Below are 15,731 nucleotides of genomic sequence, written 5' to 3' on the forward strand. Positions count from 1 at the left end.
AATGGTGTGAACGTGTGTTCGATGTTTTTCTGGGCATTATTTTCATTCAAAGCATTAATATAATTGTAAAATATGGAATTTACTGTAATGCAAGGAGTGAAAATATAAACCCAGTCCGTCAGGTTCGTTCCCAAACAACATTAAATAATGGAACGTAACGTGAATCGAGTATTATTCCATGTTGATCGTAATGTCTCATGTTCTCGACAATCTTCATCTCGTATTTCTCTTTGGCATCACAACTCAATTTACAGAGATGTATACCCGTGACTGGTATACAAGCCGCAGAATTGCAATGCTGGTTGGGTTGTCTAGTCACAAGGCACTTGGTGGTCAGACATGGATGGGTTGCTTCAGTGCTTCTTCAATAGGGTCGTTACAAGCCAGAAGTGTCCGTGACTGTACACCTAATTGTTGCTTCCACGTAGTACACCCTGAACTTCAGTTCGCAGACGAACGAGGTTCTGGCGACTGGCCCCATGGCCAGTATAATTTTCTGTGTTGTCCTGTGTTTGGTCCTTGTGGGTGCTGAGTGCCTCTTTACAGCCTCAGCTTTTAACCGAATTCAGAATATTAAATATTTTAGTTACAACACGACGTTACAGTTATGTTATTTTAGTTCTGGTAAGGGGTTGGACCCCGTATAAAGTGACAGGTGCAAAATAGCCTAAGTGCTGACGCACCCAAAATTTTGAATACAAATTCAAACACACTACATGCAATATTACATGTAGTACTGAAGAGAATATTTCACTTGTAGTTCCTCAACTATAATTACACATTAGGAGTACTGAAAGAGTTCAGTAGGAAATCATTGATTTTGAGTAGATTTCTGAGAGACAAAGTAGAGTACTACAATTGATAACAGTAGATTCTGTCTACTGTAAACAGTAGAAATTATGTAGGTTTATAACGACGATGAGAATGAAACAGAGGTAAAAACAATGATAATGAAATGCAGAAGCGACCTGGAGCAAACAGGAACGTAGAATGTCTGGCAGCGAGACGCAAGAGTTGATCAAGCGATTGTAGCGTCAAATTTAGCTTAGAGCTCATAATTGATATTTTTACATGAGCTCAACATACAAGTTACATACAATGAGAGAATTGAATTGAGTTTACATCTCACGTGATATGAGTCGAAACTATTGTTGCACATTGAACTGTGAAGTGAATCAATATTCAATTCGATTAACTAGTGAATGATGATATGCTGAGATTTTGTAACGAGATGTGCCAAATGGCTGACAGTATAATAACTTATGGACACATTGATTTAATATATTTGAACAATCTTATAACGTGCGATTTTGCATGAAATGTTATTACTTGAATCTACATCACTCCATTGCAAAGGCTACAAGGCATTTTATGGGTTGTAAAATTCTGTGTTCGATTCACCGTTCGGTTAACTCTGCGCTTTTTATTTCTTATTAAACCGAAAATTTTTTTATTGCATTTTACTTATTACGAAAATTCGTATATTATTTGCTTTGCGAAATGTAGAGAATATATTGTTTTTCATGCTTTTTACAAGAATACAACTATACATGGTGAACAAAAAATAGTGTAAAATAAATACTATTCACAAAAGGATGTCAATAGTTTTTTTTGTTTTGTTTCTTGATAATTTTCCCTAAAATAAAAATGTATAACTTTCGCTGTACATGACATTTCGTCGAATATGACACGGATCATTTTTATGAAAATCCTAGTAAAATTATGAGAAATTCAAAAACATATTCTGAAAAATTATTTTCAAAAATAACATTGAAAAATCATTAGAAAGTAGCGTTATTTTTTTAAAAAAAATATATAACATTTTTATTTCTTTAAATTATTAATTCAATACAATACTTAGTTGCTATATATAATAATAATAGGGGTAATCGAACAGAAGTCAAACCTATAATCTTCGGCGTGTAATACTGATAGCCTATCACCGAACCACTTTACCATCATAAAAAAAATGAAGTATTTTACTGGCTAGTGCACGCTGGAACCTCGCCATACGAATATCTACCCTACCACTACAAGAAGCCACGTCACAACCTCAATTTTCGAAACTGTAGCCTCTCCATGTAAAACGATTGCGTCGTAAATATAGTAGATTTTGCTTAAATGTTTTGTGATATTCATGCCACCTTTATTTCATTTGCTACAAAGGAGCGTTTGGGTGTGTTGTTTATAAAGAGGCGGGTGGGGATTATATTTCTAATGCATATTGAACGAATTGGTCTTAACTCATAATTAGAGCCCGGAAGTTCAGGCATTTATTTTCGTTAAAATAGGCAGGCAAAAAGGCATTTATAATGTGGAAAATAGGCACTAAAAATGAAAAAAGGCAAAATAAACCGAAAAAAGGCACATTTGGAAGTCACTTACTTTTATCTATAATTTCTGGCAAAATGTTAAAATCTACATTGGGAAGAGCTTTTCAATTTTCTCCGTCTTGATTACACATAACTACAAGCTGTTTTTTTAAGTTCTCAACATTCATTGATAGTCGTCTGTCAGAGAGAATGTTTTTCATAATAGAAAATCATCTTTCTACTTCGACAGAAGTTATTGGAGTATACATAAAACAAGCTAATGTAGCTGGACTCATTTTGGTAACAGCATTTTCACCTTTTAAAATATCACAAATTGTTTTAAATTGTTTCAAGTCCTCATTTGCACTCACTACCCGTTTGCAATTTTCCGCAACAGCCGACCCCTTTTCTCCTGGCACTTCCATCATATGCTGCATAGATTTCTCGTAGATTTTCATGGATGCTATAATTGTAATTGTCTCTGGCAATGCACCATAATGTGCAAAAATAAACTTGAATAGCACAGAAGTTTTTCCACTGAAGCCGCTTCATTTTCTGGAAGAGCATCTATCACCTCACTGATTTTTTCAAGGTCGTTAGCAATATATAGCTGCTGATATCCAGGTTCCCCATCTGGTCAAGACTGGTTGCGGAAGTAAACTAAGCTCAGATGCAACTTCCTTAAATTTTCGGGTTCGAGAGGGAGATTTCAGAAATATCTTCTTTGTGTTCGAAATCAACCTGTCCACTTCAGCAGTCAATCATGCACAAGGAAATGTTAACCGAAAGGCAATATCCTAACTGAGCATGAAATACATTTTTCTCACACTTTTCTCCTTCAGCAATGTTCAAACATGCATGAGTTCAATATTACTTAAATAAGACGAAAATTACTCACATAATAAACGGAAGAAAAAAAATACCAACAACGTTTTTTCGGAGAAAAATAATTTATATACACATTTTTTTTAAAAAAATGGTCAAATTTCATTGAAAAAGGCAAAAAAAGGCATTATAATTAAAAATTGGCAGTGGGGTCCCAAATAGGCTAAATAGGCAAAATGAAAAGGCTTCTAAAACATTCGAAACAACATAAGAAACGTATATCCGGAAAAACTTTATCAATATATGCAGTAGATAAAAAAAGGCATTTTGCCAAACTTCCGGGCAACTCATAATCATGCCGTAAGAAGGAACGAACTCGTGGGGTAGTGGTTATCGCACTGGGTTGTCACTCTAATGGTCGTAGGTTCAAATCCCCTCGGTGGCAAAAACTTTTGGTAAACTTTATTCGTTCCCATTGTTACTATTTGAATTAGTCTTCTTTGAAACTAACAACGAAAGATTATACAATTAACTCTCTCTCTTTCAAAATGGTAACATGAGGACAGGTTTCTTGTTATAACAATTGGAAATTTTAGTGGTCTCAACGCATCTAAAAACCAAAATACTAGATCGACGTTATTTTCTACTGAATTCTAAATCCACGTTATACACAGATAGGCTAATGGGGCCTGGACCTACAGTTTAAAGTGAGATACGAACCACTATGTGTCTCCACTTGTTATCCTGCACTGAACGTAAAACAAACAGCTCCCCGCCCCCATTTTTAAAACAAATTTACATTAAATATGGTATTTATAACATAATCATCATTGATTTGATTGTTTTTACTACTGAACGTCAAATAAAACATTTTCCACAATCACCTCTTCGTCCCATCTCTCCCAATATCTTTCTGTCCCTCTATTTTTCCCCTTCCACACCCCCCACACACATGTATCAAAATAAATATTTTCTTAGGTTTGTATGTGTATAAATATAACATTAAATACCCCCCAAAATATTTATTGATTTTCTACTTTCCGTCACCCCTCTCCCACTCCCACAACCCCTCATTATTATTGGCGTTCGCCAGACCAAGTGGTAATGTATCGACGTCTTGTAATCAGTGTGTCCTTTTTCGAGTTCCAGTCCGGTCGCATAATGTTTCAGATTCCAATTTAAATGTATCCCGAGTCATGATTAGCCTATGTGTGCAAAAAGTGATGTTAAAACGAACTCTTGACCTCAATCATACAAGTTGTGTATTTTCTTTCAGCTGTGGTTCCCTCTTTTCGCGAGAAATAACGAATTAACCTAATCATTAACTCAACAAATAAAAATGCGTCTCTAAATTAATTAATGAAAACTGTTATTACACCCAAACCAATATTTTATCGTAAATGTAAATGAAATATAATCTCACGTAGTGAAAACAATGTGAAAATTGTTCTAATGAGTGATATAAGATTGTCAAACACATACATGAATACATTATATTAAGCTCTTGAACTATAATTGGGACAATTTAATACTAATTTGAAACGATTAAAGGCAATTAAAACGACAAAGTAAACTTTTGCGCAATCTTTCTGCCGAAATGCATTATTGAAACAATATTTAACCAATGGGGACGTTATCTCATATTTGGAAATGCTGCATTGGTTGAACTTCGTGTGGACAAGACCGTGAGTCACGCCTCCTGCTCCTCCGAATCGAACTTCACTCTGATTGGAGGATCGTTTATTTCACAACACTTCCTTGTTTCAGAGCTACCAACATAATTTCGTAAGACGTTGGACTTAGAAAAAATCCATGCGACAGATTTTTTGAACATGACTGTACCATGGCATCATTACGGGTAATATCTATCGTGTTAGCCGGGATTCCCTTACCGGTGTGAAGCACCATATCTTTCGTCTTTGCAACGTTAAGCTTCAGGTTGTTGACGTTGTACCAATTTAGTACTTTGGGGAATGAGTTTCAATTTTCTCCTTTACATCCTGGTACATTTCTCCAACATGGACGAGAAGGCAGTCATCTGCGTACAGAGTAATCGACAAATCTGAATTTGTTAGTGTGATATCGTCAATAAATAGGTTGAATAATTTTGGGCTAAGTATAGAGCCTTGTGGAATGCCTGAGGACACTGAATGCTTGGTGGAAAGTGAACATCCTACTTTCGTTGAGATTTTTCTATTTGCGATGAAACTTTCCATTGAACTTTGCTGTTGAAACCAAATCTGTTCTTTAATTTTTCTATTAGCAACTTGTGATCAACGGTATCGAAGGTTTTGCATACGTGCAGAGAAATTAATCCAACTAGGGAACTGCTTTTTTGTCCAGGTGTTGCGCCATTCAATAATTAGACTAAGTAATAATAATTCTGAGTATACATCCTTTCTGAATCCATACCGTCGATCAGACATCAGATTGTTGACTTCCAGGAAAGTTGTTAGTTGCTTCTCTATTACTTTTTCCATAACTCGGCTTAATGTTGGGGTTAAGGAAATCAGCCTGTAGTTACATGCTAGGGTAGGAGATCCAGATTTGTGAATTGGAGTTATTATAGAGTGCTTCCAGGTCATTGGAAATAGGCCACGTTTGAAGGACGTGTTTATTATGTCGGGGAGGGGCTCCGCTATAAGTGGAGCCAATACCACCAGAACGCTATTGAGAATGCCACTCGAACCTCCTGCCTTTTTTACATTTTAATTATATTGTGAATTGCCAAAACTTCATCGACCATAACAGATTTTAATGTGAACTCTTCAATTTATTGGACAACAGCTGAATTGGGGTCTTTTCTTAGAATATTTATGTTCGAATTGCGAGGATTAACGTGCGCCGATGCTTTGCAGATATTAGAAAAATGAATATTTAAATAATTAGCTATGTCGGACGGGCTCATTAGGAGGACATTGTCGACTAGTAAATGATTAATTGTAGTTTTTGATTCTCTACCTGTGATCTCATTGATAACCTTCCATTTCCAGTTGTTATTGCTAGTGGTCTGGTCCACCATATCTCTGTAGTAATTTACTTTTGCCTGCCTAGTAATTGTTGTGCAATGATTTCTAAAAGATTTGTATTGCTCCCATGTATAGTCACAGGAAGGATCCATAGCTTTCTCAAACAAGCGGTTCTTCTGTGATATTAATTAAATATTTTGAGGGGTAATCCAGGGCTTCCTGCTTTCTCTCACCCTGAGAGTTTTCAAGGGAGCAAATTCATGGAGTGCAGTCGAAATGAGAGACTGCAGATGACTGACCTTGTTGTCTACAGTTAAATTGGGAGATGTACTTGCGTAGAACGGAAGAGAGGACGCGAAGGTGAAAAAAATTGGTTCGTATATTTTATGAATTTTACGAGTAGTAATTAGCTTCCTTGGCGTGCGCGTACATTAATTTTGAGTGTGGTGTACATGAGAAAATGGTCACTCATGTCCTCATAGACAATTCGTGTAACTGTGTGCAAGTGAGGGTTCGAGGAATAAATGTGGTCGATTAACGATTTGGATGTCCATGTAATTCTTGTAGGCAGAGTAACGAGTTGTTTGTTTCCTAGGACTGATAACGTTTTCAATAATGTATCTGAGTCTTTGTATATCTTTCAGCAAATTTACATTCATATCTCCAAGGAATATTGATAGATGGCTCGGTGGTAAGCTACTGATCATCCTTTGCAAGATTTTGCATGCTTTTCCAACCAATCCGCTAGGAAGTCTATATCCACAACCTACGATAACACTTTTATTTGTTTTTGGACATGAGACTCACACCCATAGTCCTTCAAGGTCACTTTCATTGACCGAAATTACGTTAGAGGCAAGAAGGTTGTTCTTAACGAAAATAGCGGTACCATCTCCCCGGGTGTATCAGTTGTTTCTAAAGAGATGGAAATTTGGAATGCTGTATAGAAGGTCAGGAATAGATGACTGCAGCCACGTTTCGCTCAATTCGATAACATCGAATTTTGTTATTTCAGATGCAGAGAATTCCATGAATTTGTTGTCGAGGGACTGAACGTTCAGTTGGCAGACGTGAATGTTCCCCCTCCACGAGCTGGACGTCCGGCAGGGTAGGATACAATCTCAAAAGCACTTGCTTCAAACCTGTCGGCCCCTTGAAATGTGGGTCAGCAGTCAGGGAGGGGGTATCTTCGAGGCTAGCTACTTGGGGTGGAGAATCAGCCATTTCTTGCAGATGTGAATGACCTGGCTGTGACTGCTAGTGTTGCAAACTCAGTATCAGCTATGGAGCCATTCGTTTGTTCAGTGCATCTGGGGGGACCGGGGAAGATAAGTACGGACTTGTGGGGTGAGTTGGTAAAAGTAAGCGGTGTTAGAAATTTGAGGATCTGAGGGTGAAATTTAGACATTTGCATATATGAGGTAGATGATATGATAGAATAAATAGTTACTTAAAATTATTTGAAGGAGATTGAAAACTAAAGGCACTTCCAATTTTTACAACGAAAATTTAAATTTAAGAAAAATTAATAATAAAAAAAAAACGCGAATGACACAAACTAAGAGGCGGTTGAATAGAAGGTTGAAACACTGCTTTGTCGTTTGAAACACAACGCTAGTCAAGATTTGCCCACCATTTTGGGTGTTCAGGAAGTGAGAAAAGAACGAACAATAATTACTCGATATGTCGACAATAGATACTAATTTCGTTAAAAAAAAGCAAAATCCCGTGTTAAACAATATTTCGCAATGCAGAATAGTTAAGTACGAATGCCAACAATTACAGAATAACGAGTTACAGACATTTCCCAGCTTTGATAGTTCTACCCAATTAATTATATTGTTCTTGTGTTTCTACTTGGGATGAATCATCAACATTTAAGGAGTATTTTTTTAGTAACAGTTTACTATATCGGAAACACATTTCTTCAATTTTACACAAGAAACTAGTTACGGACATGAGTTTCTCCAAGGTTTACAACATTTGTCGAGGTATTTTCTTTCATCGTGGAATATATTTGACCCGGAAATCATGTATTTTTGAAGAGAAATATTTCACCGACACACAATTGCCATTGCTTTGATTTGCTTGCCCTACGACAACTGGATGCTGCGTACGTTTCATGATATACGCCCCTGTCAGTGTTTCAAACCCTCCCCCTTTTTTTTTACTATGCTTGCGTAATGTAACCAAACCTAACCTAACCTTATCGGAAATGGTTTGTGGGGCTATCCGTGAATGGTTCGTGGGGCTATCTGTAAATTATTTGTAGTGCTATCTGTGAATGGTTCGTGTGGCTATCCGTCCGCTACCAGTGTATAATGTACAATTTGCACAAGTGACGAACACAATAGTAGGTATTTTTCCATGAAGGAGGTTGGAAACATTGCATGCCCACTACGGTAGTCAAGATTTGCCCGCCATATTCTGTGTTATGGAAGAGGAAGAAGGAGCCAAAGAAATTACTCTCTATGTGATTTTTTTTTTTTTTTGGTGTAAGAAGCATAATGGCACCTTGAACTAAGTTCCGCAATACACAGTTGGTAAGCACGAACCATGCGAAACATGAAATATAAGATTTTAATGTGTTTCTGATATATTATAGTAAACTGTTACCATTTTTTATACCCCCACTTTCATTTTGAAAAAAAATATATGTATCTGTATTCCGGGGGATAACATGTGCACCTCCATTCCTATGTCCCATTTTTCATTTTTTTCACCCAACCTTAACCCTTAACTAGGCACGCGGGGTTAAATTTGACCGGCAGGTAGGTATTTCTTAATGCCCAGACACTGTGCTTGCCCCCTGTGCTAGCTTATCTTCCTAAAACAGTCTGATTCAACTGTTGAGGTCATTTCCTTCATTGTGTGTGTAATTGCAGCAAGGTGAAGCTGTTCCAAAGTTGATGGGGCCAATTTTACCCCCACATGCCTAATTACGTATGTGATTTTTTGTTGTTAATTTTTTTAAAAACTCTCTAACTGTGCTTCGTGAGTGAAATATTTTAACAATTTTTACTTGATCTGTGTTGTGTGACCGTGTTTTAAAGTGAGTTTTTAATTTTTCTAAGAAATCGTTCAAAAGCTCGTAGTATGAAAAACAGCACGGGGCATATACGGTGGCTGTTGGAGGACATTTGAAACCTAGTTCATCTGAAGTGCTTCAAGATGAATAATTGACTCCAGATCAGATCATAATGTAGAATATCATGTTACTGAGTGAGAACATTATACTAATTCTAAGACAAATTATGATCCTAGATGAAGATGAAACTTATTTCCTGGGAAAAGACAAAATAACTAGATGGAAAAAGTTCCATGCTCATGTTCGAATGTTCACAAAAGAAGTATGAACATTGTTTTACATCTTCTTGGATCACTTGCAACTGCATAAAATGCCAAATCTCCTATCGAGGATTTTCACTTTTCATAGATGACACTACTGTGAGAATCACTGTAGAAAATACCAATATGCACGTAGAAATTATACAGAGATATTCTGTAAGGGAAAGCAATTCCAAATTTGCCGATGAAGATGAAGTTTTAAAAACAAGACAAGTTTATTTGACATAATATACGATCAAGAAAATAATACAATTGTCCCGTTTAGTTAGTTGTGTAAGATAATTGAGATTTTGAAAATTGATATGTATTGGAACTTCAATTTTTTTCAAGGGAAAACTTACTAAAATATATATTTGTATTTCTTTAAAAAATGGATGTTGCTAAATTTTCACAAATAATTGAAGTGTATATGCAACAAAATAAGAAAAAAATATTGCGTATTTCACACTTTCCTCATTATTATAATTTGATTTAACTATTGCAAGAAAGTGTTTTGAAACGCTGAAAATGCAATGTCTGTCCATATTATTTTTTTCAAATTAATTGCACTAATTTTCTATAATCAAAAATTACTTTAAGTTCTTGAAAATAATCAATTTAATTGTATAAAAGTATTTTTTGGTGCATATGTATCGTATTTGATTACAAATAATATTTTACATTGGGGGGCTCAAATTTACCCCCACGTGCCTACTTAAGGTGGTGAAAGAGGTGCACCTGGTTAAGGGTTAACTGCTTCTTCAGTATTAGAAATGGCATGCATCTTAATCATTTGATTTTAATCTTTATGTTTATTAGAAAGACAGTTAATAATCCCAGTTTGAACATAAGATATGAGGATTTCTTCATGTCCTCCATTCAAAGTTCCACTTGGAATTCAAATTCTCTCTACGGGACACCATTGTACACAGGGTTGAAGTAGTGATAGGAAAAGCCATTTTTCCCCTCTATGTAGTTTTAAATGGTTTTGATCAGTGGCAGCAGTATTTTCTTTCAAAATCTATCATTAGCCTCTATTGTAAACATGTAATAGAGTACTTTTTAACAGAGAATACAGAATCTAGATTAAATGATTTTTTTTAAGTGAAGACTATTGTAACAAGGAAATGTTTTACCTGATGGGAAAATGTTAAGCAGCTGTTTAAGGTATAGTGGAAATATTGTGGAAGTATTCAGAAGAAAGTCATGGTATGTATGTTCCCTTACTTCTCTAGTTTCTCCAATTAATTAAAATTCGAAAGGGGTACATCTTATCCTTTTATCTCAGTGGAAGCAAATCTATTGGATAACCAAGTTAGATATTTATGTTAAACAAAACATGAGTAGCTCAATGCTCACAATTAATTAACGACAATCTACAATTAAAGCAATACTGAAATACAACAATTTGCTAGCCATGTTTTTCCATAAAAATTCAAGGAACAACTTCATATTAATATACACATATATAAGCTATAACCCTTAACCTACATAATTCTCCTGTTACCCTTCAGTAGATTGAGTCTCCTACTTGTGTCCAGCCTCTCTCAACCGTAACATTTCAAGTGTGCAATTTTGAAACTTGCTGTGAAGTACAAAGAGGAAGGGGGGGGAGTAGTTTGAGAACTCCATGTCATAGAGGTTTTTTTTTTTCAAACAGAGCTTCTAGTGGAAGTGAAATTCATACTTTGTTCCTCCCAATAATGAAAGTTAAGTGGAGGAGATGCAGTTACACACCACTTGTGCATTTATTTCAATATCGCTCGAATGAGCACTGCTACTAAAAAATCCCTGGGAGTATCCGAGAGTATGAATTTCTCTCCATATTGCAGGTGAAAGCATTTTTGTATGTTGATTATTAAGTTGGACACTATGTTTGAAAAATATGATGAATAAGAATTTTCAGAACCCCATGTGTTCTTTATGAGGAATCAACTTCAACATCAAGTTACGGCTAATCAAATGGAAGTTTCGACTTTTCTGCTGGTGAAATGCATCTTCAAACTGCCCTCTTCCCGTTGATGTCTTTTTCTATTCCATCAGAAGTTTTATATTCTCAAGAGAACAAATCGAATCATACTCCCATATGATCAATGCTTTTCTCCTTGCCTCCTGGCAGTGTTGCCAAACCTGATGTGCATAAAAGATCTAAATTTGACCTTAAATGGAGTTAAAACTGACTTTCAAGGAGCTAGATTTACGAAGTTTGGATAAAGTGGTAATGTTAGTTGTCAAAGTGTAGGGCCACTGCTATTATCGTTAACTCTAAATCGATGACATTTTATTCTTAGTTTTCAACATCTAGATCCGTCGGCATCGCCATCTCTATAATAAACCGATGGTCGTATGAAATCGAAAATAAAGAATTCCCTGATAACAATAATATGTCAATTTCACGTCAAACACGGCACTATAAAAAAAGTAGCTGGGGAGATAAGAGGGAGTGGAGCGAGGCAGCCAAAATAACAATATCACAATTACGTGCAAAATGTATAATTATGACAAAAGTTGGTGTATGTGGGCCGGAACCAGTGATGGCATCATAGTGGGGCACATGTGTGTGCATCCCAGTTCACAGCCGAACGAGTGCACGAAAGAGCCAGATCTGGCTCCAAGAGAGCAGAATTGGCACTGCCATAGACGAAAAAGCTTGAGAAGAGTCCCGAGGAGACTGTATCGCATGCCCTTAAAGGGAAGAACAACAACATCGATTTTTTCAAAAAAGAAACAAAAACGTTTGTATTCAGCCACCACAATAGAGTCAATGAAGAAAAACTGTAGCATTTTGCAGTTGATACACTAATACTCCTTGGGGGGAAAATAATAACAATGTGTAAGATTGGCAGTGTAGCCAGCTTATGGGAAAAAACTCCCAGAATTTCACTTCAAGCATCAGCCAAATGGACATTTGTTCAACTTATGGGAAAAAATCGCAGAATTTCAGTTCAAACATCAGTCATATGGACATTGGTTGGACCAAAATTGCAGGGAACCATGACAAAAGATCTGTGTTTGAGTGAGGTTGGTAACTGTTATTGAATGTTTAATGATTTTTTTCAAAGATTCGTAGGAGAAAGACTAGCCTCCAAATGAAAACCTTTTTCTGCGGTATCAACCTCAATAGGTGCCTTTTACTAATTGCGTACGCTGATTTCGAAAATATATTTTGTTTTGGTGTATCATGTCAGCATATTTCACAATATGCTATTTCATTATTGTATCAATTTATCGATAACAGCAACCCTCCAACCAATTTAGAAATAGTGTAGACATTGCAAATACAAGATAAATAAATTTTAATAATATAGTAATGTGTTATATAAAAATACGTTAAATAAAATGTAATTACATTTATTATGTAATACATGCGTCTAAATACATAAAATAAATGATATGTTCTTTGTAAAATGCAAGGAACAACCAACCTCATATTCCAACCAAGCACTTTGAACATTTCTCACAATGACTTCGTACAGTGGGTCCTACACATTACCAAGAAATTCTCTCACAACTTCTTTGAATGATTTTACGCATCTTCTTCAATTTTGTTCATCGTCTTGTTGAAATCGCCATCAGTCAACAGCTTACAAATTTGCGGTCCATCACATACACCTTCTCAGATTTTAGCTTGTGACCAAGAAGGAAATTTCATCCATAAGTATTGGAAACGTGGGCCATTTTTGTCTAGTGACTTCACAAACTTGTTTCATAATTCCAAGTTTTATGTGTAATGGGGGAAGGAGAATCATCTGACTGTCTACAAGACTCGCTTTTGTAACATTTCTGTATCCTGGTTTTAGTTTCTCTCTTTCAGGCCAATATACTGTATTCCAATGCTTTTCTCTGGCCTTACGATCCCACTCACTCATAAAACAAAAAAAAATCGTGTATCCTCCCTGTTTTCCCAGTAATAAGCCAATGACTTTAAGGTCACCGCATATTTGCCACCAATGTTTATGGTACTTTATTTTGTCCAGAACTAACTTCAATGTTTCATATGACTCAGCTAGGTATGTAGAAGGTACAAGAGGTAAATGGGTACATACAATGCTTACATATGTTCTTTATCGGTCCATAGATGGCAGTGTTACTTGCTTTTGTTTTCTTACATCCAGCAGCATGTGGCAGGCAGTGATGCATGCTGATGGGCAGCAATTTCACAAGAAAAAACTTTTTCTGAATATTTGAATTTATATTTAGTCATCAATGCATGGAAAGTGTTCCATTATTTTTTTTTGTTGATTTGTGAATATTCTGTATGTAATATGTGCAAAAGATATAAGTTTTCTCACGATATTATCCAAATTAGGTGCAAATTTCATTTTGGTACTTCTAAGTACCATCAGGCTCCTGGAGCATGATACATTTGTAGCGTGGTGAGGAGTATCATAGTTGGATTCCTTTAGTAGTAGTCAGTCCTTAGTTTTGCATCTTTTCCTGACTTTCATATATATTTTTAAGTAATACCGGTCCAAAAGAGGGTTATGACCCCCTCCCTTGGCACGCCACTGTTTGTGTATGTTACTAAAAAAGCCATAATTTCACTGCAAGAGAGAAGAAACTAATGTAGTAGGAACATAAAGGATACAGGTAATTCCTAGATTTACATAACATGCTTCTAACATGCAATATGTTTATCTTCTCATATAATCTAATATAGGGGAGAGTGGGGGAATAAGAAACAGGAGTAATAGAAACTTTTTATTTTCATTATTTGTGAAAGTAAAAATTTGAAAAAAATTCACAAGCTAGCCTCATTAATTGTCTATCACTGTAAAAAAAATGTTAAGAAGATTGTGGTTATGTTTAAGATTATTCCAACATTTGTTTATGCTTGTGTGAAACTTTTCCATTGGAGAGTAGTGTTTTCACACTAATATTATTTTCTATAGTAAATACAGATTATACATTCTGATATTTTTTACGTGATTTTGTGGACAAAAGATAGTTCTGGTCCTATTTTGTTAATTTTCTGTCACAAAAATAGAGAGTGATTATTGTCATGTATTTTATTACCCCAAATATGAAAAGCAAATGGGGTAATATTGTTCGCTATGTTAATTTTTCATGTTTCTTATTACCCCATGTGTTTCTTATTCCCCCACTCTCCCCTATAAAAATGAATGTGTGTGTGTATGTATGTATGTATGCGTTGTTTGTTCCAGCATAACTCTCGAACACCTGGAGCAATTTCAACCAAACTTGGAACACAAGGGGTGGGAAGGGGGTGACATGTAAAAATAATCGAAAAGACCGATATTAGTGTGGAATCCACAGTTGTTGTGGTCGCTAAGATGAATAGTGACACTCCAAGACACCCCCTGGCACTCCTAGGGGTTGGGGGTGGGATGTAAAACAACGGATATTATTTATTTATTGATAGAGCTCAACAGGCTGAGCCCAATTATAGTTCTCTAATTACATAATATTACTACAATTGATTCAGTGTTCCAGTAATAGTATTTTTAAAATTGTAAAAATTCATTGCAAAAATATCAATTGTGTTATTTACACATGAAATTGTGTTGAAAGAGTTGCACGCTCTCCACACAGGAGTGGTAGAAAGAATTGAAGTTTTCGCTCTCTGGCAATGAAAGATTTTGTGCTTGGGGTGTGTTTTGGAATTAGGATCATTAAACGATAGGGCTGACAATAAGTTGGAATCGTCTATTATACCGTTAATTACTTTATACAGAAAGAGCAGGTCATTTACTTGTCGTCAGAGTGCTAGTTTGCTGAAGTTGGTCTCTGAGACTAGATTATCATATGAATCGAATGTTGGATATTCTCCACATGCTTTGAATTTGAGATATCTAAGAAACTTTGACTGAATACGTTCTAGTTTATGAATTAAGTCTATTTGAGTGGGATTCCAGATTACTGATGCATATTCTAGTTTTGACCGTACGAGGGAATAGTAAAGTATTTTCACTGGTTCTATTTTCGTGAAGTCGTGGCTTGAGCGGATTATAAAACCTAAGTTTCTGGTAGCGTCGTTAGTAGTGTGGAATCCATAGTTTTCGGGGCTGCTGAGATAAATAGTGACACCCCCAATGCCATTCATCTCCAAGACACATACTTTTATTTTGTGCAGCATCGTTATTTTACGTTTTTATATTACATGGGTATCAAAATACTACATATATTTTGGACCTCCTCGATGGCACAGTGGTAATGTTGTCACCTTGTAATCAAGTAGTCCCAGGGTTGATACCCGGTGGAGGCACATAGTGGTTAGGATTCTACTTTAAACTGTAGGTCCAGTCTCGATTAGCCTTACTGTGCATAAAGTGCACTT

At 35.9% G+C, this 15,731-nt stretch overlaps 1 protein-coding gene across 4 annotated transcripts in view; it reads left to right on the forward strand.

Moving 5' to 3' along the window:
* Positions 1–15,731, forward strand: part of LOC145993917 (uncharacterized) — a 47,825-nt gene that overhangs the window by 16,922 nt on the left and 15,172 nt on the right. The gene's annotated exons all lie outside the window — the stretch shown is intronic.

Source organism: Lepisma saccharinum, chromosome 10, assembly GCF_977018435.1.
Source record: "Lepisma saccharinum chromosome 10, izLepSacc3.1, whole genome shotgun sequence".
In the NCBI taxonomy this organism is placed as follows: Eukaryota; Metazoa; Arthropoda; class Insecta; order Zygentoma; family Lepismatidae; genus Lepisma; species Lepisma saccharinum.